Below are 27,263 nucleotides of genomic sequence, written 5' to 3'. Positions count from 1 at the left end.
TTTAATTTATTTCATCAGTGTCTTATTGTTTTCTGCATACAGGCCTTTTGTCTCCTTATGTAGGTTTATTCCTAGGTATTTTATTCTTTTTGTTGCAGTGGTAAATGGGAGTGTTTCCTTAATTTCTCTTTCAGGTTTTTCATCATTAGTGTATAGGAATACAAGAGATTTCTGTGCATGAATTTTGTATCCTGCTACTTTACCCAACTCATTCATTAGCTCTAGTAGTTTTCTGGTAGCATCTTTAGGAATCTCTATGTACAGTATCATGTCATCTGCAAACAGTGACAGTTTTACTTCTTCTTTACCAATTTGGATTCCTTGTATTTCTTCTTCTCTGACTGCTGTGGCTAAAACTTCCAAAACTATGTTGAATAATAGTGGTGAGAGTGGGAAACCTTGTCTTCCTCATCTTAGTGGAAATGGTTTCAGTTTTCCACCACTGAGAACGATGTTGGCTGTGGGTTTGTCATATGTCGCCTTCATTATGTTGAGGTAAGTTCCCTCTATGCCTACTTTCTGGAGGTTTTTTTTTGTTTGTTTGTTTGTTTTATCATAAATGGGTGTTGAATTTTGTCAAAAGTTTTTTCTGCATCTATTGAGATGACCATATGGTTTTTCTCCTTTAACTTGGTAATATGTTGTATCACACTGATTGATTTGCAAACATTGAAGCATCCTTGCATTCCTGGGATAAACCCACTTGATCATGCCGTATGATCATTTTAATGTGCTGTTGGATTCTGTTTGCTAGTATTTTGTTGAGAATTTTTGCATCTATGTTCATCAATGATATTGGCCTGTAGTTTTCTTTTTTTGTGACATCCTTGTCTGGTGTTTGTATCAGGGTGATGGTGGCCTCGGAGAATGAGCTTGGGAGTGTTCCTCCCTCTGCTATATTTTGGAAGAGTTTGAGAAGGATAGATGTTAGCTCTTCTCTAAATGTTTGGTAGAATTCGCCTGTGAAGACATCTGGTTCTGGGCTTTCGTTTGTTGGAAGATTTTTAATCACAGTGTCAATTTCAGTGCTCGTCATTTGTCTGTTTATACTTTACATTTCTTCCTGGTTCAGCCTCAGAAGGTTGTGCTTTAGTAAGAATTTGTCCATTTCTTCCAGGTTCTCCATTTTATTGGCATATAGTTGCTTGTAGTAATCTCTCATGGTCCTTTGTATTTCTGCAGTGTCAGTTGTTACTTCTCCTTTTTCATTTCTAATTCTGTTGATTTGAGTCTTCTCCCTTTTTTTCTTGATGAGTCTGGCTGGTGGTTTATCAATTTTGTTTATATTCTCAAAGAACTAGCTTTTAGTTTTACTGATCTTTGCTATCATTTCCTTCATTTCTTTTTCATTTATTTCTGATCTGATCTTTATGATTTCTTTCCTTCTGCTAACTTTGTGGGTTTTTTGTTCTTCTTTCTCTAATTCCTTTAGGTGTAAGGTTAGGTCGTTTGAGATGTTTCTTGTTTCTTGAGGTAGGATTATATTGCTATAAACTTCCCTCTTAGAAATGCTTTTGCTGCATCCCATAGGTTTTGTGTCACTGTGTTTTCATTATCATTTGTTTCTAGGTACTTTTTGATTTCTTCACTGATCTCTTGGTTATTTAGTAGTGTATTGCTTAGCCTCCATGTGTTTGTATTTTTTCCAGTTTTTTTCCTGTAATTGATATCTAGTCTCATAGCATTGTGGTCAGAAAAGATACTTGATACAATTTCAATTATCTTAAATTTATCAAGGCTTGATTTGTGACCCAAGATATGACCTATCTTGGAGAATGTTCCACAAGCACTTGAGAAGAAAGTGTATTCTGTTGTTTTTGGATGAAACGTCCTATAAATATCAATTAAGTCTATGTTGTTTAATGTATCATTTAACCTTGTGTTTCTTCATTTATTTTTAGTTTGGATGATCTGTCCATTGGTCAAAGTGGGGTGTTAAAATCTCCTACTATGTTTGTGTTACTGTCAATTTCCCCTTTTATGGCTGTTAGCATTTGCCTTATGTACTGTGGTGCTCCTATGTTGGTGCATAAATATTTACAATTGTTATACCTTCTTCTTGAATTGATCCCTTGATCATTATGTAGTGTCCTTCTTTGTCTCTTGTAATAGTCTTTATTTTAAAGTCTATTTTGTCTGATATGAGAATTGCTACTCCAGCTTTCTTTCGGTTTCCATTTGCATGGAACATCTTTTTCCATCCCGTCACTTTCAGTCTGCATGTGTCCCTAGATCTGAAGTGGGTCTCCGATAGACAGCATATATATGGGTCTTGTTTTTGTATCCATTCAGCCAGTCTATGTCTTTTAATCCATTTACATTTAAGGTAGTTATCAATATGTATGTTCCTACCATTTTCTTAATTGTTTTGTGTTTGTTATTGTAGGTCTTTTCCTTCTCTTGTGTTTCCTGCTAAGAGAAGTTCCTTTAGCATTTGTTGTAGAGCTGGCCTCGTCGTGCTGAATTCTCTTAGCTTTTGCTTGTCTGTAAAGGTTTTACTTTCTCCATCGAATCTGAATGAGATCCTTGCTGGGTACAGTAATCTCGCTTTTAGGTGTCTCCCTTTCATCACTTTAAATATGTCCTGCCACTCCCTTCTGACTTGCAGAGTTTCTCCTGAAAAATCAGCTGTTAACCTTATGGGGATTCCTTTGTATGTTATTTGTTGCTTTTCCCTTGCTTTTAATTTTTTTTTCTTTGTATTTAATTTTTGATAGTTTGATTAATGTGAGTCTTGCCATGTTTCTCCTTGGATTTATCCTGTATAGGACTCTCATGTCCTTCCTGGACTATTTCCTTTCCCATATTAGGGAAGTTTTCAATGATAATCTCTTCAAATATTTTCTCAGTGCCTTTTTCTTCTGGGATCCATATAATTCAGATGTTGGTGCATTTAATGTTGTCCCAGAGGTCTCTGAGACTGTCTTCAATTCTTTTCATTTTTTTTTTCTTTATTCTGCTCTGTGGTAGTTATTTCCACTATTTTATCTTCCAGGTCACTTATCTGTTCTTCTGCCTCAGTTATTCTGCTCTTGATTCCTTGTAGAGAATTTTTAATTTCATTTATTGTGTTGTTCTTCACTGTTTGTTTGCTCTTTAGTTCTTCTAGGTCCTTGTTAAAGATTTCTCGTGTTTTCTCCATTCTATTTGCAAGATTTTGGATCATCTTTGCTATCACTACTCTGAATGCTTTTTCAGGTAGGCTGCCTATTTCCTCTTCATTTGTTTGGTCTGGTGGGTTTTTACCTTGCTCCTTCATCTGCTGTGTATTTCTCTGTCTTCTCATTTTGCTTAACTTACTGTGTTTGGGGTCTCCTTTTTGCAGGCTGCAGGTTCATATTTCCCGTTGTTTTTGTTGTGCTCCCCTAGTGGCTAAGGTTGGTTTAGTGGGTTGTGTAGGCTTCCTGTTGGAGGGGACTGGTGCCTGTGTTCTGGTGCGTGAGGCTGGATCCTGTCTTTCTCGTGGGCAGGACTGCGTCATGTGGTGTGATTTTGAGTGTCTGTGACCTTATTATGATTTGAGGCAGCCTCTCTGCTACTTGGCAGTGTTGTGTTCCTGTCTTGCTTGTTGTTTGGCATAGGGTGTCCAGCACTGTAGCATGCTGGTTGTTGAGTGGAGCTGGGTCTTAGTGTAGAGATGGAGATCTCTGGGGAGAGCTTTTGCCATTTGATATTACGTGGAGCTGGGAGGTCTCTGTTGGACCCATGTCCTGAATTCGGCTCCCCCACCTCAGAGGCTCAGGCCTGACACCAGGCTGGAGCACCAAGATTCTGTCAGCCACACTGCTCAGAAGAAAAGGGAGAACACAAAAAAAGCAAGAAAAAAAGAAGAAAATATATAATAAAGTTATTAAAATACTAAAAACATTTAAAATAAAGAAAATAAAGTAATAAAGAAAGAAGAGAGCAACGTAACCTAAAAACAAATCCACCAATGATGACAAGCACTAAAACCTTTCCAAAAAAAAATACAAAAAATGGACAGACAGAACCCTAGGACAAATGGTAAAAGCAAAGCTATACAGACAAAATCACAGAAAGAAGCATACACATACACACTCACAAAAAGAGGAAAAGGAAAAAATTATATATTTATAAAAAAGGAAGACAGCAACGAAATCGATAAACAAATCTACCAATGATAATAAGCTCTAAATACTTAACACTAAGCTAAGCATAAAACCTGAAACAAGTTAGATGCAGAAAGGAAACCCCAAGTCTACATTTGCTCTCAAAGTCCACCACCTCAATTTTGGGATGATCTGTATGTCTTCAGGTATTCCACAGATGCAGGGTACATCAAGTTGATTGTGGAGATTTAATCCGCTGCTCCTGAGGCTGCTGGGAGAAATTTCCCTTTGTCTTCTTTGTTCGCACAGCTCCTGGGGTTCAGCTTTGTATTTGGCCCTGCCTCTGCATGTAGGTCGCCTGAGGGCATCTGTTCCCCACCCTGACAGGACAGGGTTAAAGTAGCGGCTGATCAGGGGGCTGTGGCTCACTGAGGTGGGGGGGAGGGAGGGGTACGGAATGCGGGGTGATCCTGCAGCGACAGAGACTGTCATGACATTGCAACAGGCTGAGGTGTACCATGTGTTCTCCTGGGGAAGCTGTCCCTGGATCACGGGACCCTGGCAGTGGCAGGCTCTACAGCCTCCTGGGAGGAGAGGTCCGGATAGTGACCTGTGCTTGCACACAGGTTTCTTGGTGGCTGTAGTAGCAGCATCAACATTTCACGCCCATCCCTGGGGTTTGCACTGATAGCTGCAGCTCACGCCCATCTCCGGCATTCATTTAGGCGGTGCTCTGAATCCCTTGTCACGCACCCTGAAACAACTGTCTCTTGCCTCTTAGGCAGGTCCAGACTTTTCCCCGGACTCCCTCCCAGCTAGCTATGGTGTACTAGCCCCCTTCAGGCTGTGTTCACACAGCCAACCCCAGTCCTCTCCCTGGGATCTGATCTCAGAAGCCTGAGCTTCAGTTCCCAGCCTCTACCCGCCCTGGAAGGTGAGCAGACAAGCCTCTCAGGCTTGTGAGTGCTGGTTGGCACCGATTCTCTGTGTGGCAATCTCTCTGCTTTGCTCTCTGCATCCCTGCTGCTGCGCTCTCCTCCATGGCTCTGAAGCTCCCCCCGCACCCCCCCAACCCCTGTCGCCACCAGCAAAGCGGCTTCCTAGTGTGTGGAAACATTTCCTCCTTCAGAGCTCCCTCCCAGAGATGCAGGTCCCATCCCTATTTCTTTTGTCTCTGTTTTTTCTTTTGTCCTACCCTTGTACATGGGGAATTTTTCTTGCCCTTAGGGAAGTCTGAGGTCTTTTGCCAGCATTCAGTAGGTGCTCTGTAGGAGTCTTGTCTTACACCTCTGCCATGTTGAAGGTCCCCCCCAGCAATATCTTTCTGATTCATCTCCCAGAGTAATGGAAATAAAAACAAAAATAAACAAATGGGGCCTAATTAACTCAAAAGCTTTTGCACAGCAAAGGAAACTGTAAACAAAACAAAATATACAGCCCACAGAATGGGAGAAAATATTTGCAAATGATGTGACTGATGTGGAATTAGTTTCCAAAATTTACAAACAGCTCATGCTACTTAATATCATCAAAACAAACAACCCAATTAGAAAATCGTCAGAAGACCTACACAGACATTTCTCCAAAGAAAACATACAGATGGCCAAGAGGATCATGAAAAAATTTTCAACGTCACTAATTATTAGAGAAATACAAAACAAAACTACAATGAGATATCACCTCACACAAGTCAGAATGACTATCCTCAAAAATCCACAAACAATAAATGCTGGAGAGGGTGTGGAGACAAGGGAACCATCCTACACTGTTGGTGGGAATGTAAATTGGTACAGCCACTATGGAGATCAGTATGGAGGTTCCTTAAAAAACTAAATATAGAGCTACCCTATGATCTTGCAATCCCACTCCTGGGCATACATCTGGAGAAAAACATAGTTCAAAAAGATACACGCACCCCAATGTTCATTGCAGCACTACTTACAACAGTCAGGACATGGAAGCAACCTGAATGTCCATCAACAGAGGAATGAATAAAGAAGATGTGGTACATATATACAATGGAATATTACTCAGCCATAAAAAGAATGAAATAATGCCATTTGAAGCAACATGGATGGACCTAGACATTGGCATACTGAGTGAAGTCAGACAGAGAAAGAAATATCATATGATATCACTCACATGTGAAATCTAATTTAAAAATATGATACAAATGAACTTATTTACAAAACAGAAACAGACAGACTTAGAGAACAAACTTATGGTTATCAGGGGTTTAGGGGAGGGGGGAGGGATCGTTAGGAAGTTTGGGATTAACATGTACAAACTGCTATATTTAAAATGATTAACCAACAAGGACCTACTGTATAGCACAGGGAACTCTGCTCAATATCATTTAACAACCTAAATGGGAAAAGAATTTGAAAAAGAATAGATACATATATATGTATAACTGAATCACTTTACTGTATACCTGAAACTAACACAATATTGTTAATCAACTACGCTTCGAGATAAAATAAAAATTTAAATAAAACAAAATGGAAGAAAAAGAAAACATACACACATATATATTTTTCTCTGTTCTGTTTTTTGGTAGTTGGGAAAAAGCTTATCTTGATCCTCTAAATTTATTACACAAACCACTCATGGGCTTGGAAACACACTGAAAAACACTGCTCTGTATGGTAAATATTAGTATTTAGAAGTTAGACAACTATCTATTTGACTTTCTAGGTGTTCAGCCTGCGATCCGAAATGTGTATACATGTGGGTGTGTTTATTTAATGCATAAGAAATATGTTTTGTGTGTATGTCTATGTGTGTATACCATTCTGGGTTGTTATAGCTTCAGTCTCAACTGGTTAAATCAACAACTGCTATGAAGACAACTGGCTATATTATTGGTAAAAGTAACATTAAATAATTTCACACTTTACTGTGGAATGCAAATTAAAACAGCAATGAGATACTTTTTTTTTTTTTTTTTTTTTTTTTTTACTATCAGTCACTGCTGGAGTGAATTTAAATGTGTATGAAACTCTCTGCAGGGTAATTTGATTATGTGTATCAAAAGCCTTAACAATATGTATAAACATTGAATCAAAAATTCAATTACTAGAAATTTATCCTAAGGAAATAATTAGGCATATAGTCAGACTTTTAGTATAATTAACTGCAGGGCTGTTTTACAGTTTTTGCAGCAGTGAAAAATGTGAAACAACCAAAGTTTTCAACAACTGAGAGTTGGTTAGAAACAACAGTAAATATGCATATAATGGAAGATTACTATGCCATTGAAATATCATGTGAGAGATAATTATATATGGACGTTGAAGTATGTTTAAAATTGTATGCAAAGAGAGACAGACAGACTTATATGTTTAAATGAATATGTTATGAAAAGAAATAAATTATTGTATTACTTGCCAGGTTTATTGGTTGAAATTGTGGAAATAGAAAAGGAGGGGTTGCTAATTGTATCAAGAGATGCTATCAGATCAGGGTATCAGGTGCATCTCCCAGAAATGGGAGATGTGGGAGTACAGTGATGTCAGGGGGAAAAAGAAAGGCAGTGGGAGAAGGTGTGGAGGTGACAGGAGAAAGATGAGCCGGAGAACGGGAACCTGTAAAGAGGAGGCTTAAGGTGTCCTCTAGCTTATTGTAACAGAGGAAGAAAAAAACTAACACCATGTTGACTGTGCCTCCCCCATTCTTCAGCCTATATATGCTATTACTTTAGCCCTGCACGTCAAGAGTTAAGCACTAGAGAAATATTGCTTGTGCCCAAATAGCTCATTAAGTTCCCTGAAGAAAGTTCCCATCCCACCCCTGGGGTAGTTATGGCTATTACTTGTTGTAGATGAGTTTGCTTTCAGCCTAGAAACCTCGCAAAAAGCAAAAGACGGTAAAGCAAAAATAACTGCTAACAACTTCAAGTTTTGCAGGAGCCTTGTGATCCAGCCTACATGAGCAAGCAGAAGAAGAAAGGTTATGCTTCCCTGGGGCAAGGTGGCTCGGAGAAGTCTGCAATCTGCCTTTACTCTTTAATCTTAAACCCTCCCCCTTCCCCTTTTCCCTTAGTATCAAAGAAGCCTGAATTCTACCAGGAGTTAAGATGGTTCTTTAGGACATTAGTTCACCATCTTCTCGGTTTTCTAGCTCTTCAAAAAAAGTCACTATTCCTTGCCCCAACACCTTGTCCCTCAACTTACTGGCCAAGCTCGTGCGGTGAGCTTGGATTTGGTAACACTATTTTACTCTGTGTGTCTGTTTACGGGCCTCATAAAGAAAACAGTAGGAAGGCTGACATTATTCACCAAGGCTTTAATGGGCTGGCTTTACCATTTATTAGACTAAAACTCTGGGCCCAGCCTGATGCATGAGGTGTCCAGTTTTTTTTTTTTTTTTTTTTTTTTTTTCGGTACGCGGGCCTCTCACTGTTGTGGCCTCTCCAGTTGCGGAGCACAGGCTCCGGATGCGCAGGCTCAGCGGCAATGGCTCACGGGCCCAGCCGCTCTGCAGCATGTGGGATCTTCCCAGACCGGGGCACAAACCCACGTCCCCTGCATTGGCAGGCGGACTCTCAACCACTGCGCCACCAGGGAAGCCCTGTTCAGTTTTATTTATATAATTTTTCATATATTTAATAAAGTAAATTATACCGGATGTAATATATGATTGACATTTACGATTTCATACTTAAAATATTTTCTTGCCTTTTTTAGGCTATAGCTACCAACAGTTATTTAATGCCCCTGTTTTCTTCTGCGTCCTTACCTGTAGCATGAGATAGTAACAAATCACCTACCTTATTGTGTTGGTGCATTCTGGTTAAAAGCCTACTGGTATATCTATGAATATGTGCTATATATATACAACGGAATATTACTCAGCCTTTAAAAAGAATGAAATAATGCCATTTGCAGCAACATGGATGAACCTAGAGATTGTCATACTAAGTCAGACAGAGAAAGACAAATATCATATGATATCACTTCTATGTGGAATCTAAAAAATGGGTACAAATGAACCTATTTACAAAACAGAAATAGAGTCACAGATGTAGAAAACAAACTTATGGCTACCAAGGGGGGAAGGGGAGGAGGGATAAACTGGGAGATTGGGATTGACATATACACACTACTATGTATAAAATAGATAATAAAAACCTACTGTATAGCAAAGGGAACTTTACTCAATACCCTGTAATGACCTACATGGAAATAGAATCTAAAAAAGAGTTGATGTATGTATATATATAACTGATTCACTTTGCTGTACAGCACAAACTAACACAGTGTTGTAAATCAACTATACTCCAATAAAAATTATTTTTTTTAAAAAGCCTACTGGAATATCTGACCTGTATCAAGCCTAAAATCCATGGTACTTGGTATTGCTAATATCTTAATGCATCTTTATAGAAAGGTCCAGGGTTATAATTCTATTAATACTCCCAGTATCTTCCCATTTTATCTAACTTTGCACTTAATAGCTCATAATGACAGATATACCTGGCTATTTTTTATAGAGTGCCCTTATTATTCATACTTGTTTTAAATTTATTTGATTTTTAAATTATTGTTTTGAAGGCAAAGGAAAATCCTTTTGAGTTTGATTGTGAATGTCGGTATCAGGCTTGGGCTTTATTTGCAAAATATTAAAATTCTCAGGTTTTACCCATAATATGAATAACTGACAAGTTTATAACATTGTTATTCTAGGCAGTGTTACAGGTACACAGTATTAATGCATTCAAATTCTGTAAAACCCAATGAGATAGGTATTATTAATTATCTGGAATTTACAGTTGAAGAAACTGAGCGATACAGTGGTTATGAAATTTCTCAAAGGTCACAGAGGTGTAACTGGCAGAGTAGGGACTCGAACCCAGACACTATGGCTCTATGTCTGCTGTCACCTGTTATGCTTATGCGTTCCCACTTTCATAACCCTGATTTACTATCTTAGTGAATTTGCGTGGATTTTCCTTTACAAGTAATACCCATTTTACAATATGCGTATTTCAAAATACATTTAGTTGATATTATGTCTCTTATAATTTCTTTCATTTACTTTCAATTATTTTCTAGCTGGTAATTGCTGGGACACATATTAAACAGTAATTATTTCTACACTTACCTTGTAACCAGACACTAAGTTCCTTTAATACTATAGTGTTCTTAAATAACCCCTTTATTTTTTGAGATATATAGCTATATAATGAGTAAATAATGAAATTACTAGCCATTTTTCCATATAATGAATAAATTTATTGTCTGTTTAGCTATACTTTGCTTTCTTTCCATTTAACCTGATTAAGCAGGTTCTGATTAATATTGTTATACTGATTTTGATAATTTATTTTATCAATAATTTAATTGGAATTCCTTCAGTTGTCTTTTTCCAATTTTAACATACAATATGCAACTGACTTGATTTTGCAAAAAAAAAACTTTTGCAGGCCCAATTCATCAGCTTGTTGTTTCTGCTGACTCTTGCTCATGGTGACATGTTTCTTCAGGGGTCTTGGAATTGTTTTAAACTTTGTGCTCATTTCTACTGGCATATTTCCTATTGAAATTCAAAGAAGACCTGGGTCTCAAGTCTGTCCTTCCATATAGTATTTATTTTTGCTTCTGTCAGATACATTGTCAAATACATTGGGTCACCACATTTCTGGACTTGGCTTTTCTTTCCACATTTACCAAAAGCTGAGAATGAAGCAGGTATTTTCAAGCATTTCACTCCAATACCACTCTGTATAGACCTAACACATTTGTCTGCTGTCCTCCTACACATATTAAAACTTGGCTTTAGCCTTCATTGATTAGCTTATGTCAGCAGGATTATTCACAACAGAAGTGTTACTGCTCCAGTAACTGCTCCAGTAAACTGCTCCAGTTTCCAGCCATGAGGAATTTCTATCTGCAGATAGGGATTTCTATACAGAGAATGGATATGTAAATAGGTACTCTTTTTAATTCTATACAGAGTGTTTGTGTTTCCCTAGTAGGAATATTTCTCTGGATATCTTGTCACTGGTATTTCCAGAAAAAGAAATATGATTTAAGACTAAGTATGAATTGTTTTATACATGAGGAAGCTACTATCAACTTTGTTCTTCATGTAGTATAATGAAAATATTATTATTAAGTGTATACCATAAGCTGAAGAAGTACGGAAAATATAAATACAGGAAAAATGTTATCAAAGTTTTGATGATATTGGATTTAATTATAAAACCATCCTCTTGTACTAAGTCCCTAATAACTATCAGAATATATGGACATGTGCCCACCACATATAATGTCACCTGAGCAGCTCTACATTGTCTCCATGGGGAACTAATGCTAATATGAAACTCCAGCTGACTGCTGTGTCAGGACCAATGAAGTGCTTTGTCTCTGAACAAGGGATGTGGATCTTTTCCTAGTATCCTTGAAAATGTGGCAGCCCATCTTCTTAGCTTGCAAGTAAGATGAATAACGTTTACCTTATATGGATATACCAGTTTGTTCACTCACCTACTGAAGGTCATGATGTATGCACCTAGCTTCTGGCAATCATGAATGAAGCTGCTATATACATCTGCATTCAGATTTCTGAATGTTTTCAAATCAGGTGAGTAAATTCTTAGGAACAAAGTTGCCAGATCATATGGTAAAACAATGTTTAACTTCATAAGAAACTGTTAACTATTTTGTAAAATAGCTCTACCATTTTTCATTCCCACCAGCAATAAATGAGAGTTCTTATTGCACCTAAACTCTGCCAGCAATTGGTATTGTCATGTTTTTCGATTTTACTCATTTTATTAGGCCTGTAAAGGTATATATTCTTTGGTGAAGTGTGTGTTCAAATCTTTTGGGCATTTTAAATGAAGTTGTTGTTGTTTCCTTATTGTTGAGTCTTAAGAGTTCTTTATATATTTTGGATACAAGTCCTTTCACACATACAAGTTTTACATATAACTTCTCCTGCTGTCTGGCTTATCACTTCATCCTCTTAACAGTGTTTTTCATAGGGATGAAGTTTTTAATTTTTACAAAGTCCAAATTAGCTATCTAAAAAAAAAAAAACCCAAAAACTTCCTGGATTGTGCTGTTGATGTTTTATCTAAAATCTCATTGCCAAATCCAAAGACATTCAGATTTTTTCCCCATGTTTCCTTTTAGAAGTTTCATAGTTTTGTGTTTTACATTTAGGTCTTTAACCAATTGAAATACGTAATAATATTTTATATTCATCAGTTGAAAAATAATTGGAGAGCTGGAGAATACAAAGTATTGCCTGGAGAGGGAACACAAGAACCCTCCTACTCTATGCTTTTCTGAGGTTTAAAAATTTGTTTTAGGGCTTCCCTGGTGGCTCAGTGGTTGAAAGTCCACCTGCCGATGCAGGGGACACGGGTTCGTGCCCCGGTCTGGGAAGATCCCACATGCTGCTGAGTGGCTGGGCCTGTGAGCCATGGCCGCTGAGCCTGCGCGTCCGGAGCCTGTGCTCCGCAACGGGAGAGGCGACAGCAGTGAGAGGCCCGTGTACCGCAAAAAAAAAAAAAAAAAAAAAAAAAATTTGTTTTTTATAAAAATGTTTCATTCAAATTTTATAAAAACTTTATATTAAAATGGGAGAAAAGCAGGGATGATGGCTATTACCACCACTATTTTAGTATTAGATAACCATGCAAATATAATAAGGAGAAAAATAAAGACTAATAAATATCAAAAAGGTAGGAAATTTTCTATTTAAAGAAATTATCACCCTTATAAAATTCAAATTATTCCAATGAGATTTCTAGATAATAGATATATATAAATATATATATACACATATGATGTATACCAGCAATTTGAAAATGTAAAAGAAAAAAAAAGATTATAACTAAACTAAAATTTAATTTAGATAAGAGTAAATTAACAAGAACCATATAAAAACCTGAACAGAGAAAACAGTCCTACTATGGTGAAAATATTACTTTAATCTCAATTAAAACTTCAACAAAATATTGAAGAAACTGGGATGGTTAAGCATATATATGAAACTCTATAGATGCTATAATGATCAAGAAGAACAATGAGGTCAAACAACTACTATCACTAAAAATATGTTAGGAGCTGTAATGATCTGGACATGTTTGCATTGACACAGGAATGGATAAATATTTGAATAATATTAAACATAGAGTAATGTAGCTGCTGACAGAAAAGAATGACAACATTGATAGTTCAACTCTATGGGGAAAGAATACTCTAATAAATAAACTCCACTGGGAAAACTTGTTAGCCTAATTATTTCCACTGATAATAAACCTTATTGAGAAATGATCAATGGTAAGGGAAAAAAATCATAGAAAAAGATTAATATGTCCAGTAGGCTGTATGGTCAACTTCATTAGCAACTAGGAAAAATAAAAATAAAGGATGTGTATGTTTTTTCTTTCCTCGTCAGCTTGCAAGGAATGTAAACTATCATCGTGCTGGTTGATGTGAATATAGAAGAATACTCTAATATACAGTTGGTACGGAAGAAACAAAACCATAATATATAAAATTGCATATATTTATTTTACATTATTATGGTTAGATATAGATTTAGATATATAGATTCAAATACTATGGAAAATGTTTTAAAAGATATATAATTCATGCAGACACACATACATCTAGTGCCAATGCAATATAAAATTGGGAAAATCTAAGAGGAAGAGAATTCCACAGAAAGGTTTGTTTAGTTCTAGTGTTGATGTCCCTTGGGAAAGGGTCCAGGAGAGGAAATTATACCCAAATCTCTCTACAAATTTGTAAGAAAGTTGTAAAAGATTGTATGGAATATATAGTCAAACAATAGGTTACAATGAAAGCCCCCAGTGGCATAACTAGTCTTGTTAGAAGGGGGAAACTTTTGGAACTTATCAACTGAGTAAACTCCACTTCACTTGGGGCTGGTTAAGACCTGCTGAGCTAAATAAACACCATAAGGGGAATGGCAGCAAGGCTTCAGAGCTATCCAGAGACATCTCTAACTGATAATGGTGGTTATTTCTGGAGAAAGGTGAGGGATAATGTGTGGGGAAGTGTGTGACGATAACTTGTGCTTTGTACATTTTGTATTCTCTACGGTTGAATTCATTTATAAGAAAGAAATCAGTTTATTGTTTGTGTCATTCAAAATTAATATAAAATAAGACATTGCTCTTCCCCTTACAGTGGTGGGAGGAAAGAAAGTATGATGTGCTTTGTAATAACAACGGTGTGAGTTTAAAGGTATTCTAAATGTCAGGGTAGATAAATGTGATGTGATTTATAGGAAAAATATATTTATTTGGTGATTCAGTTGATCAAATATATATACGAGAAATATATATATATATATATATATATATATATATATATATATATATATATATATATTCTGTCTTTGTATTCATCATCACAGCTTCCAAAACCGTTGGAATTTCCTGAGGGAGAAGAACAGTGGGATAATATTTGGTCTGTTGTCCTCAGTTCATGAAAATGCTTCAGGGAAGGTGACTTTTCAGTCCTACCCAAGGATGGGGGCCTGTTGCCAGGAGAACCAACCACATGATTAGAGAGTTGGAACTTTCAGTCCTCCCACCCCCTGATTTCAGAGAGGGGCAAGTGGTTGGAGTTTGAATCAATCATCACTGACCAAGAGATTTTGTTAGTTATGACTATATAATGATGTCTCCATAAAATCCCTGAAGGACAGCTTTTTGGCTCATTTTTTGAGAACTTCCATGTTGGGGAACCAGAACGCTTCCATGTGCCAGGAGCAGAGAAGCTCCTTTGTTCAGGACCTCGCCCTGTGTATCGCTTTGTCTATCTCTTTGTCTGGCTGTTGATTCATGTCCTTTAATATCCTTTTATAATGAATCAGTAATCTAGTGAGTAGACTGGTTTTCCTGAGTTCTGTGACCCATTGTAGCAAATTAATTGAACCTGACGTGGGCATCAAGGGAACCTCCAATTTGTATGTAGCCTGTTGGTCAGAAGCATAGGTAGCAACCTGGGCTTGCAACTGGCATCTGAAATAGAGGGCAGGCTTGGGGGGGGGGGGTGAGCCCTTTACCCGTGGAATCTGATTCTATCTCTGGGTAGAATTGCTGGCATCTGAGAGTTGCTTGTTGGTGTGGGGAAGCCTCCATACACACAATTTGGAGCTGGGTCCAGGACCCCCTTTACGAAGAAGAATGTTTAAATGTGAGAAAATGCGTTAAAAAATGAAGTTAAAGTAAGCTTTCCTTGGGCATTAAACAGGAATATTTTCATGCTCTCAGCTCAAGTCGCTCAGCAAAAACCCGAAAACAACCTCAGTTTGCTTCAATAAGGGAGCAATCAGCATCATTATGTCAACAGGCTGGGCCTTTTGCAACTGTTTTGTCCTACAAATAAATTTATGCTGAATATTTGGCTTCTTGCCAATGCAGAAGCACAGCAGCTGAGAGACTATGAGAGAAAATAGCCCTTAAGCACATATGCAAGTCACTGCCTTTTTACATCTGACCACAAACACTAGACAGAAGTGTTTATCAAATCTGGCGGAATATAAAACCTTTATGGCTTTTATCGGAAGCTACACGTGAAGTATTTACAAACACATGTCCACTTCTTCATACCTTTGGCTCAACCAAGTAGGTATCTCCTGTTGTGTTCCTGCCACACCAGTAACCTGGTGCAGAAAAACAATTTTTTCCCCCTAACTTTTATCTTTTGAAAGGAAATCTAATTAGTGTGAGATTGTTGCATTCATTTTACAGATGTAATATCTGCTTTGCTTCATGGGCTTAACAGTTATGACCACGGACCTGCTATCCTGCTCAGTTAAGTGGGGCACCTCAGAAATACTGTGAAAGAGGCCCAGCAAAAGGTCGGTAAGAAGTGCTGTTCTGCTGCAGAAGTCCAGATTAATATATTGTTTCCTTACTTCCAGCTATCAACTTTGTGTCCCACTGAATCCTGCTGAGTTTTTTCTTTCCTTTTTTAAAGATGCTGATTTACAAAGAAACCATTTATAAAAGGGAAGAGGCTAAAATAAATGTGTGAGTATCAAAGCAAGAGAGTGTCTCCACATGATTCCGTTTGCTGAAAATGCCAATTACATGACAGACGGGATGTGGTATATTGTTGAAAAACTGACAGTCAACTTATTTCATCAATAAGTGGTTTAGCAATAAACAAAAGTAGTCATGGTGTATCATGGTAAATGCTATTGCTAATTGCTTTTGCGCTAATTACTCAGAAGTACAATAAAGCACAGTATCTTTACGTTTTTCCTTGTGATTTCCCGCTGTTTTCTTTTTATAAATTGTCTCCTCTTTAACTCTTTGCTTATAGAACTCTTAACAATCTTTCAAGCAATGGATCCTCAAGAAAGCCAACTGAATTCCTAATCCCTGAGATGCATTGATGAGCTTTTAGCACCTGCACATCTTGTGTGTCTCTCCATCACAGCTGGGCTGGATATCTTCCCTAGGCTCTATCAGAACTACTATTCATTCATCTCTACCATACTTTCTGCCCCAGAAGGCTGGCTTCTATAAACCACAAGGGACTGTCCTAACCTGTGCCTTCTAGAGTTTTGACCAATTGGAAGCAGGAGATCCGAAGGAGAAAGGAGGATAAGGTCAGGGGTTTTATTCCCATGGATGTTTCCTTGGACTGACTGTGTTCTTCAACCCCCAAATCTGTACTTCTTTCAAGGTGGTCTCCTATAAACCACCACCCACTGCAGGGTTATACTAACTCTTCCTCCCCTTTCCTCTTTAGTACAGTGGTCTTTATAAGTCTGCCATTCACTGACTTCGGGTTATGGCTTGATCCCTTATGATCATGCCTCGTTTGTATTTCTGTAAATAGTTCCCCTTCAAGATATCCATTCTGCGTAGCCAACTTCTCCCAAATTGACCAACAGACATTTTACTTTTTCTCGATGTTTAGGTTAGGAATTCTGGCAGAACTTGGCAGACCAATTCTTCTGCCTCATGTAGCATTGACATGGTTCATTTGGTGGTGTTCAGCTGAAAGCTGGACGGGTCTGACGTGTCCAAGATGGCTTCATCTATATCCCTGGAGCATTGGTAGGGTCAAATGGAAGACTGGGCTCAGGTGGACCCTTCCCCTTTACCACGTGGTCTCAGGGCATTTCCACCTTGTCTTTCCAGTGGGGTAGTCAGACTTTTTACATGGTGGCTCTTATCTGGCTTGAATAGACCAAACTGAAAGCTGCCAGTCCTCTTAAAAACCAGGTTAGTATCTGGCTGTATCAGTCTTCTATTGCTGTATGACAGACATCCCATCATATCCTCAAGTATCAATATTAATCACACTCAAGGGAATGGGATTACACAGAGCATGTACACCAAAGGGCAGGAATCTTGGGGACCCACCTTAGAAGTTTGCTTATCACAGTCCTTCCAAAGTCCCCAGGGTTTCATATCCCTCCAAAATGAGAATTCATTCACCTCTCCAAAGGTACTCAAGAGTGTCGTATCATAATAGCATCAACTCAAAGTCCAAGAACTTATCATCTAAATCAGGTAAAGATGAAACTCTGGGGTATAATCTGTTAAATTCAGCTTGTGGGGCAAAATTTTTCTTCCTCTGTGGGTGGTGGAATTCATGATGGTGAGACAAGTATAGGTAACAATTATAGATATTCCAGTTCAAAAGGGGGAAAAAATAGGTGAAAGGAGTTACTGGTTCCTAAAAGTTCTGCAAGAGCTGGGCAAATAGTGAGCTTTTCCTTGACTCCTTTTCAAAGATTAGGAATAATCCTTTGGGTCTCTAGGCTCTGCCCTCTGTGCTATTGTTTCCACTCTGAGTCATCCTTCCTTTTTCTTGAAAAGTAGCAAGTATTTGAAGCTGAGTAGTTTTATCAGCCTACATTGCTGCCCATAGAGTTTTGGTGGTCTGAAAGCCTTTCATTTCAAATTCTCTGTCCCTTCCAGTCCAAGCTAGCACTATTTCTGTTGAAAAAAATTTCTCAAGAACATTGGGGGGGGGGGGGTCTTCAACGGATTTTACTGGGTTTCAGTCCATTAGGCAAAAGTTACATGCACAGGCAAAAGGTTGCAGAGTCATAAATTCAGTGTACTGTTTCTATATTTCATTTGCTGTATATTGTGATGTTTTGACATCTTAAAAAAACTTTCTGGCTAGGCAGAGACTTCCCCTCTCAGATGAGTCAGTTCTTAGAGATAGCAAAGGGCTCAGCTAGGAGCATGGCATTGATATGAGAACTAACCAATCCATACCTCTTCTATCTGGCCCTTACAACCCAGAGAACAGTCTTCCCTTGCCTCAATCATCCCAGGGCCAGGTACCAGGCAACTAGAGACCACAGCTATAGCCCAAAGTCCACTGGAAATATTCAAACTAGCCACTCCCCTAAGATGTTTACTCTGTCCTGCTTTGCCTTTGCTGAAGAAATCCCAATGAAGGCCCTGACCTACACTTGCCCCTTACTCCTCACTTCTGCTAACCAAAACCTGATGCTTCTCGAGTGCCATGTGGTGACTCCCCTTTTGAGGGCTAAATATAATAAACTTTTGTTTTCCTGAGCCTCTCCTGTATCTCCTCTTGTGACCATACCTAACTGACCAGCACATAAAAGAACACAGAACATTCAGCCTTTTCTTTATGCCACACTATGGCAGTAATTTTTTTACTTTTAGTGTTTTTGTCACCTAGAGAGGTTAAGAATTTTCCAAATTATTAAGCCCTGCTTCTTTTTCATTTAACAATTCTTCCTTCAACTTATGTCTCTCACATTCTACTACAAGCAGGAGAAACTAGGCAGAAACTTCCAAAATATATTGAGAAGTCTCCTCCTTTATATATTTATATTCAACACTTATGAATTCTGCTGTCAACATAATTGCAGGAACAATTCTGCTAAGATTTCTCATGCTACATATCAAAGTCCCTTTTCCTTTAGTTTCCAATAACATGTTCCTCATTTCCTTCTGAGACCTTACTGACAACATCCTCAATGTCTGTGTTTCTATTAGGTGTGTCTGTTCAAGGCATTTAAGAATTTCAACTCAGTATTCTTCCAGTCTCTACCTATTGTCCAATTGCAAAGCTGCGAACATATTTTAGGTATTTGTGACAGTAGCAACCCATTTTGATATAAAACATGTATTATTTTTCTATTGCTGTGTAATAAATCACCCAAAATTCATTATTTCACAGATGTGTAGGTCAGAAGTCCAGGCCCAGCCTGGCAGGTTCTCTGCTTAGGGTTCGCAAGGCTGAAATTAAGGTATTGGCTGCACTGGGGTCTCATTTGAGGCTTAGGGTCTTCTTCCAAGCTCTATTAGGTTTCTGACAGAACTTACTTCTTTGTGGTTGTAGGACCAAGGTTCCTGTTTTCTTGTTCACTGTCATCCAGGGGCTACTCTCAGCTCCTAAAGCCTCACAGTTGTGTCATGTATTTCATGCCATAGACTTTGCAAATTCAACACCAGCATAGCTCTTTGCAAATTCAACACCAGCAAGAGAAGTTCTCTAATATTTTGAATCTCTTCCTTCAGGAAAGGCCTATTCCTTTACAGATTTTTCTGATTAATTCAGGTTCACCCAGGAAAATGTTCCTTTTGATTAACTCAAAATCAACACACTTGGTGTATTAACTATATCTGCAAAATTCCTCTCCTTCAACATGTCACATAATCATGGGAGTGATATCCCATCATATTGATATTCCTACTCTCACGTAAGGGAAGGGGATTATATATGATGCACATACAAGAAGATGTAATCTTGGGGGCCATCTTAAAATTTCGCCTACCAATTGCCATAGTGTAATTTCTATCGTACCTTTTGAGCTAAAGCAGTCATAGGTTTCACAGATTCAAGCAGTCGGGGAAAAGACCTCACTTCTCGATGGTAATTTGTCTGAAAGGATGGGTAACCAATGTTCATCTACCTCAGTCCCTGTTCTGGCCACAAATTACTTATATATCTATAATATACAAAATACATTTACCTCCTTCTAAGAGACCTAGAGTCTCACCCTTTCTGTCATTAGCTTGAAGTTCAGGATCTCATCATCTAAATTAGGCCCATGTAAATGGGGCTGCTTGAGTGCAGCTCGTTGAATACGGTTCCTCTTGGTATAAAAAACTAACATGTTTCCTACTCTTCATACGTCAAAACATACAATGGGGTAATAGAGAAAGGATAATCGTAATAGATTCCTCTGTTCCAAAAGAGGGGAAGTGCAAGGCACATAGCAGTTACTGACTCATGATGATTCTAAAACCCAGTTGGGCACATCTGGTTATCTTAATTAGAGCCCAGTCTTTCTCCCTGGGAGTGAGTCTCTGTGGCTTTTGCCTCGACCACATCCACGCTTTTCAGTAAGAAATGGTGTTTTCAGCTGAGCATGTTTCTCAGCTTATTACCTGCCCCTAGTTGATTGAGGGTCTCTCTCTTCATTTTTTTCTGTCTCTGGCCTTTCCAGTCTCAGTCACTTAAAAGAATGTACTGGCTGCCTTTCTGTCAAATTGTAATTTACTCCATTAAACAAAACCATACTCATAAAAACTCTTATAAATAGGTTTTCCTATCCTTGGGAACCATGTAAGGCTGATGAGGGACCGTATTAATCTGCTAGGGCTACCTTAACAAAGTACCACAGACTGGGTGGCTTAAACAACAGACATTGGTTATCCACAAGTTCCGGAGGTCAGAAGTTCAAGATCAAGTTGTTGACAGGGTAGTTTCCTTCTGAGGGCTGTGAGGAAAAATCTGTTCAGTGCCTCTCCCCTAGCTACTGGGGATTCACTGGCAATCTTTGGTGTTCATGTAGAAGCATCATCTGAATGTCTCCCTTAACATTCACATAATAGCTCTCTGTGAGTCTGTATCCAAATTTCCCCTTTTATAAGGACAAGAATTATAATAAATTAGGGCCTACCCTGATATCATTTTAACTTGGTAAAACATCTATCTCCAAATAAAGTCACATTCTGAAGTACTGGGGGTTAAGATTTCAACATAGGAACTTTGGGAGAACACAATTTAACCTATAACAAGGAAACTGTGCGTAATATTTGTAGAAACCCTCATGTATAACTGAAACCACCTGCAACGCATACCCTAATATTCTTAGAAAGCTGAATCTTTCTTAGGTCTTAATAAGGACCTTATAAGCACACCCTGACTTCACCTTTCCCCTGAGGTCATAGTTTACTGCTCTGGACTTGAACTTTGCCTTGAGGCCAATTCTTACTTCGCGAGCCTTTTGAAAGATCGAAAGCCCATCACTGACCATCTATGCTTGCTAAATTCTGCTTACAAATTAAAACCAAAATTCCTCTTTAGTTTACCTCTCTCTTCTTGTATCTCTCTTTTCTTATAGGTAGCCAGAAAAAGCGAGTTATAACTTTCTAGAAATACTTCCATCACCCTCTACAAGTATATTAAGTGCCTTGGGTATTTTCCATGTTTCCATAGGCAACTGTGTTGCCTGTCACAACATACAAATAGTCTTTCTTTCCTCCAGCCTCCCATAACATTTTCTTGATGTCCTCCAAGCCTTCAGCAGCAGGCTCTGTGAGGTCCTTCCAACTGAACCTCCTGGGTTACTTCTAGCTTCCATCCTGCAACTTGCCCCAAGCCAATGTCACATAGCTTTGTTTTGTGTTAGAACAGAGACCCACTTTCTGGTACCAAGTTCCATTCCCATTACCAGTTGCCCTATGACAAACTACACACAGAGTGGATTAAAACAACTGTTATGTGATACCACACAATTTTGTGGGTCAGGAACACGGGCAGGGCTTGGCTGGCCACTTCTGCCCCACATGGCTTTAACTAAACATAAGTATACAGATTTTACTAACATTTCTGCACTTTTGTTGTGATGGTTAAAGAGCTGGGCTGATGGGGCCCCTCTCCCTTTCACTGCGGTCTCACGACATCCAGTTGGTCTTTCGTACAGGTTAGCCTTCTTAGTTGGTCGTTTAGCGTTTGGATAGACCAAGATGGAAGCTACTAGTCCTCTTAAAGCTTAAGCCCAGAACTCAAATAGTGCTACTGGTAGTCTCTTGGTCAAAGCAGTCACCGGTTAATCCAAGTTCAAAAGGAGGGGAAACTCTCACAGTGAAGGAGTTTCAAAGAATTGGCAGCCTCTTTAAATCTACCACATCCCCTTGTAAACAAGCCTTTGAAAAAAAGTGATCCTAATTTGAATATGCCATCTGTTTTCTGCTGAGAGGGTGACTGATACAGTAATGGGTATCATAAGAGGCTTCAGGAAACAGACCTTTAAGATGAGATTTTGCATTTGAATTAATTGTATATTCAAGGGTACAAAGTTAATCTACTTTTGGGGGTGGAAATGGAATATGAATTATCTAATGCATATAATCACACCATGATTAATCATAATATCACCAGTGCTGGTATTAGATGCAAAGGAGGTAGAAGGCAAGGTATTAGAGGATCACTGAATGTGATAATTAGTTGCGATGGCAAGAACAGTAATTATAAAACTCGCAGAATCATGTATTTTCTAACAGTGCTAGTGAGCATCCATAAGGGCAAAGAGAAAATAAAATCTATGAACATGTAGCTAAGAACATGTATGAACTTTAGGGCTCCATGATAAAAAAGGTTTAGATAAAGTCCAGGGTCTGGTAATAAGAGCTGCAGACAATAAGATAACAACGATAAAAGCTGCACCAATTCAATCCTGCCAAGTCTTTGATACTAAGTCAAGAAAAGACATGAGATCCTAAGAAAAGACATGGAGATATTTGGGCAGGCATAGATAAGGTTGAAAGCTTGAGTCCCCAAATTTCTCTGTAAACCCCTTGCTGGCAGAACCTCTCTCTCATTTGAGGAACGCAGCTCTCGCCTGCAAAAGAGCCTTCCAAAATCTGCAACTGGGAGTCTGCTTCACAAGCTCACCTGTATCATGTCTTTGCTCCTTCCAAGGAGAGTTAGATTCCAAAACAGCCTAGATCAAACAGTACAGGAAGAGACAGCCTATCCACCGTAAGAGTTATAAGATCTTACCTTAAGTAAGGAAATTTAGAAGTAATTTTAGTTTTAATGGAAGGGACAGAAGTATACCATTTTTGTCAGTCTCAGTGTTTCAACATGTTAACCTCAATGTCCTATCAAAGCCTGAAATGACCTTAATCTTCTTGATACCTCATAGAACTTAATGCTAGCCCATGCCACTGATGACATTTTAAACCATCTGGATCCTTGTGGTAGATTACATTACTGGCCTAAGACTTCACTCCTCCCTTTTTCTAAGCCCTTCGCCATGTGACTTTTGTATTGCTCCCATAAAGGTGGAATATTTTTTGCTACCTATTGACATTAGACTCAGCCATGCCCCTTACCCTGGCTGACAGCATGGAGGCAGAAATGGCAGAACATCTGTTCTGTCCCTGAGTTTGAGGCTTTGTGTGCTGCTCCTTGTTTTCTCACCCCTCTGCCACCGCCAGGGCTCTCACTGGCACACTAGATACCAGGACAAGGAGAAACCTGTGTAGCAGAGCCTGCACGTTGAAGATGACACATTCAAGCTGACACAGAGTAAAGCAGAGTCATACCAGCTAATCTATAAACGTAGTAAGAAATGCTTATTATATTATGTCCTGCTAGTTTGTGATTACTTGTTATGTAGCATTACTAAGAAATGTTTTACTGATAGACTCAGTGTGTGAGAGACAGACCCAGAGAAAGTAAAGAGTGCTATCATGTCAGTAACATTTCTAGGGATGTAGTAGTCTGGGGCATGATGGAATTCCTTTTCAAAGTGAAAAATAAGTTGCCAAGCCCTGCTCTGTACACCATAAAGAATGAGGTGTACATACGTGGTAGACCTCTTAATAATTTAGCAGCAACAGATACAGACGTTTCCGATATATGATGGTATATGTGATTCTAATAAAATGTTTTTTCTAAAAATCCTGCATTAAATATAGCAGCTGCATTTTATATTACTGTTTCTATTCCACTTTTCTCCCACCCTCATCCCCACCACTTTTTACCAAGAGCATCATTAGTAGACGAGTTAAGTTTCAGGTATTAGTGAGACCAAAATGATTCATCTTTTATAATATGAAGGCTGATGTAGGGGTAGAAAACTTTCCCCATCTTCCCGTCGACGTTCTTTGTCTGGTCTAATCATTAAATTGACCTAAGACATTAACAGGAGAAAAACAAATGTAATTACATACGTACGGGATCCCCCAAACGTGAAAGGCTCAAAGATACTCAGGCAATAGAGGTTTATATGCCCTCTTGAGCTAAGGAGAAGGGTAGGGGTCTGGGGAATCCAAGGAGAGGAAGACAATGCACAGGAAAATGAGAAGAACGCATCTCTGCTAAACCAATTCTTGCCATGCCGTGCAGTTAAGTGTTTCTGATATAATAAGTTCTCTCTGGTGTTAGCTCTCTTTTGGCACAAGCCTTCTATTAGAAATTCTTTTAGGCAGTTAAGGCGGAGGCTAAAAAAAAAAAAGAAAAAAAAGAAAAACTTTCCTGAGTCTGCTGGGTCCAAATTGCCTTCAGCTCAAAAGAATCCACATGCCAAAGTAACTCATTTTGGGGTGACGTACTCTGTTCCCCTTCACAAGAACAGAAATTTATGTGTTTAATTATTACAGAGTTTTCCCCAGATAAAAGGAAAGGGCGGATGTTAAGCAGTAAAAAAGGGTAAATTATAAAAGATGTCCTCACTTGCCTTCTAGATCTACTCTTTCCCTTTCTCTCTTCAGCTCACCAACTGCACAGCTGACTTGCACAGATATATGGATGGATGGGTTCTCTAATCCTCTGTCTTCTGGTTGACTTCAGCCAATGGGGAATCCTTTCAGGAGATTGGAGGAAGAATGACATCTTTTTTAACTCCCTGGTTTCCTCCATTCAAAGTCATTTTGGGGACTTCCCTGGTGGTCCAGTGGCTAAGTCTCCGAGCTCCCAATGCAGGGGGCCCGGGTTTGATCCCTGGTCAGGGAACTAGATCCTGCATGCTGCAATGAGAGATACCACAGGCAGCAATGAAGATCCCGTGTGCCACAACTAAGACCCAGCACAGCCAAATAAATAAATAAGTTAATTAATTAAATAAAAAAAGTCATTTTGTACTGTTTTCTTTTTCTTTTTGTCTGAGCAAAGGCTTTTCTAGAGATTGTCTCTGCTAAGCAATTCTTTCTTCAGTTTCTTGTAACCACTCACTCCTGTCATCTGTTTGGGTGTTAACAGCTGTGCTACTACTGGCTGCAGGATACTGAATTATCCTTGTTTTTTTCCCTCACTGTACCTCTGTAAATACTCCCTGTGTAAATTAACCCTAAATTGACTGTACCATTTGTTTTCTTACAGTAATTGGCTGACTCAAGAGTCTACTATACGTGTTTTGATAAAGTGGCTATTTGATGCCTTGACTACAAGCTTTTCATAGAAAGTAATCCTATCCTTATGTCCTCAGTGTGGAGTTGACATTTAATAAATTCTGACTGAATAAATGAAAAAAGGAATACATGAAGAAAATCATCCACAGACATTAAGAATCAATATTAGATGGAAAATTTAAATGAAGGACTACAAGCATTTTCTCCAAGGCTCTGGCTGGCATCCACGTCATCAAAATCAATCTTTTCTCTGTATTCCTTCTCTTTGGATCCCCTGTCCTACTGGATAATCTCAGGCTATACTGTCTGAGTTTCAGGGGCTTGCACACCAGGTTCAAACTCACACAGGACTTAAAAGCAAACCCAGGGAAAATCTGGATCATTTTGATCTAAAATCCACAAAAATTGCAGGCTGAAGTTTTGGCAGACCGACATGGTCTTCTTCTTAGAAATAAAATGGAGCTCAGCAGGGGCACGTGAAGGCCTTCTGTACTAGAAAATGGTAGACATAACCTTGTTTGTATCTTCACCAAACCTTTGGAAGATAGAGAATGTACTGTTTACCAGGAAAGATATTCATGTGAAGACAGGAAATCAGCCAACATCTTTGGGGAACCTAAGACATAGTTAGAATTAACCTTTTCCAATAAATATATTTCCAGAATTAGAGATGGCAGAGGACCTCGACTTTTACGCAGATGCTGAAAAATTGCCATGACAGAAGGACAGTCCATACATTTGCATTTCCAGGACATTTGCCCAAAGAAATCTTCCCTATCTCATCCTTCAAAGAGCCTAATCTTTTGCGGGCCTCTGGCCTTGAACAAAGATGACTCTGGAATACTGTGGAGATCAAACATGAAGATTCTGTACGCTCTCTTCTAGATAGAATGCACAGAACTCATATGAGGCTTTAAGAGTATGAGGCTATAAGAGTACGAGATTGTAGCACACAAACCATTTTAGGAAGTGCTTCCGCATTTTTTTCCCTTTTTTTTAATGTTGTCATCATGAGAGTCCAGTAAGGACAGAACAACTCCTTGGGAACTTTTAAGCTGTTTCAGAGTGCTACACAGATCCAAAATATTTTTGACCAATACTTGAGTTATTTGGGATTAAAAAATAACAACAACACAGGAGCTACAGAGCCCTGAAATAACAGCACATATATCATATCCTTTGTGGTGGGGCCACATTTTCTGTCTTTCAAACTTCACACAAGTACAACCTTGTGCTGCTTTTGCTTCAGAGCATGAAGCAAGAATAAAAGCTGTTGAGATGGTAGTGCATTTACACTACATATTTTAGTGTGTGAACAGACTGAAACCGATCAGAAGTAAAAATTTCAGAGAAAAGGGAGGGGGTGGAATTGGATGAGAGAGGAGTAGAAGAAAGTATTACCGAAAGAAAAGACCTCTTCTTCGCAGGTGAGAGTAATCCAAGGCGAAAGACTTACCTGACTCAGATATTACATAATCAAGCAACTTTAATTGCCTTTTTTAAAGATCTAACATACTGGAGGATAAACCTCAATGATGCAACAAAGCACCACTGCTGAGGACAGGGGTCGGTAATGTGAATTCAATGGCAGCTTGATTGAGAGGACAGAGTTAGACTCTCCCTGATTCTCTCATTATCTTTTTATTCTTTATTGGGTGTTTGGAGACTCTCATCTCCTCTTTTTTTCTTTCCTGTTTAATGTGTTTGCTGCTTACATGAAATCTTTAATGTTCTCAGGTATGGCTATGATCAATAACCTTACTGGAATGGCAAAATCCAAGAAACCACCCTTCGTAAATTATTAAAAGTCCAAGAAAATAACGCCT

Source organism: Pseudorca crassidens, chromosome 16, assembly GCF_039906515.1.
Source record: "Pseudorca crassidens isolate mPseCra1 chromosome 16, mPseCra1.hap1, whole genome shotgun sequence".
Lineage (NCBI taxonomy): Eukaryota > Metazoa > Chordata > Mammalia > Artiodactyla > Delphinidae > Pseudorca > Pseudorca crassidens.
Note: the sequence above shows the minus strand (reverse complement) of the source record.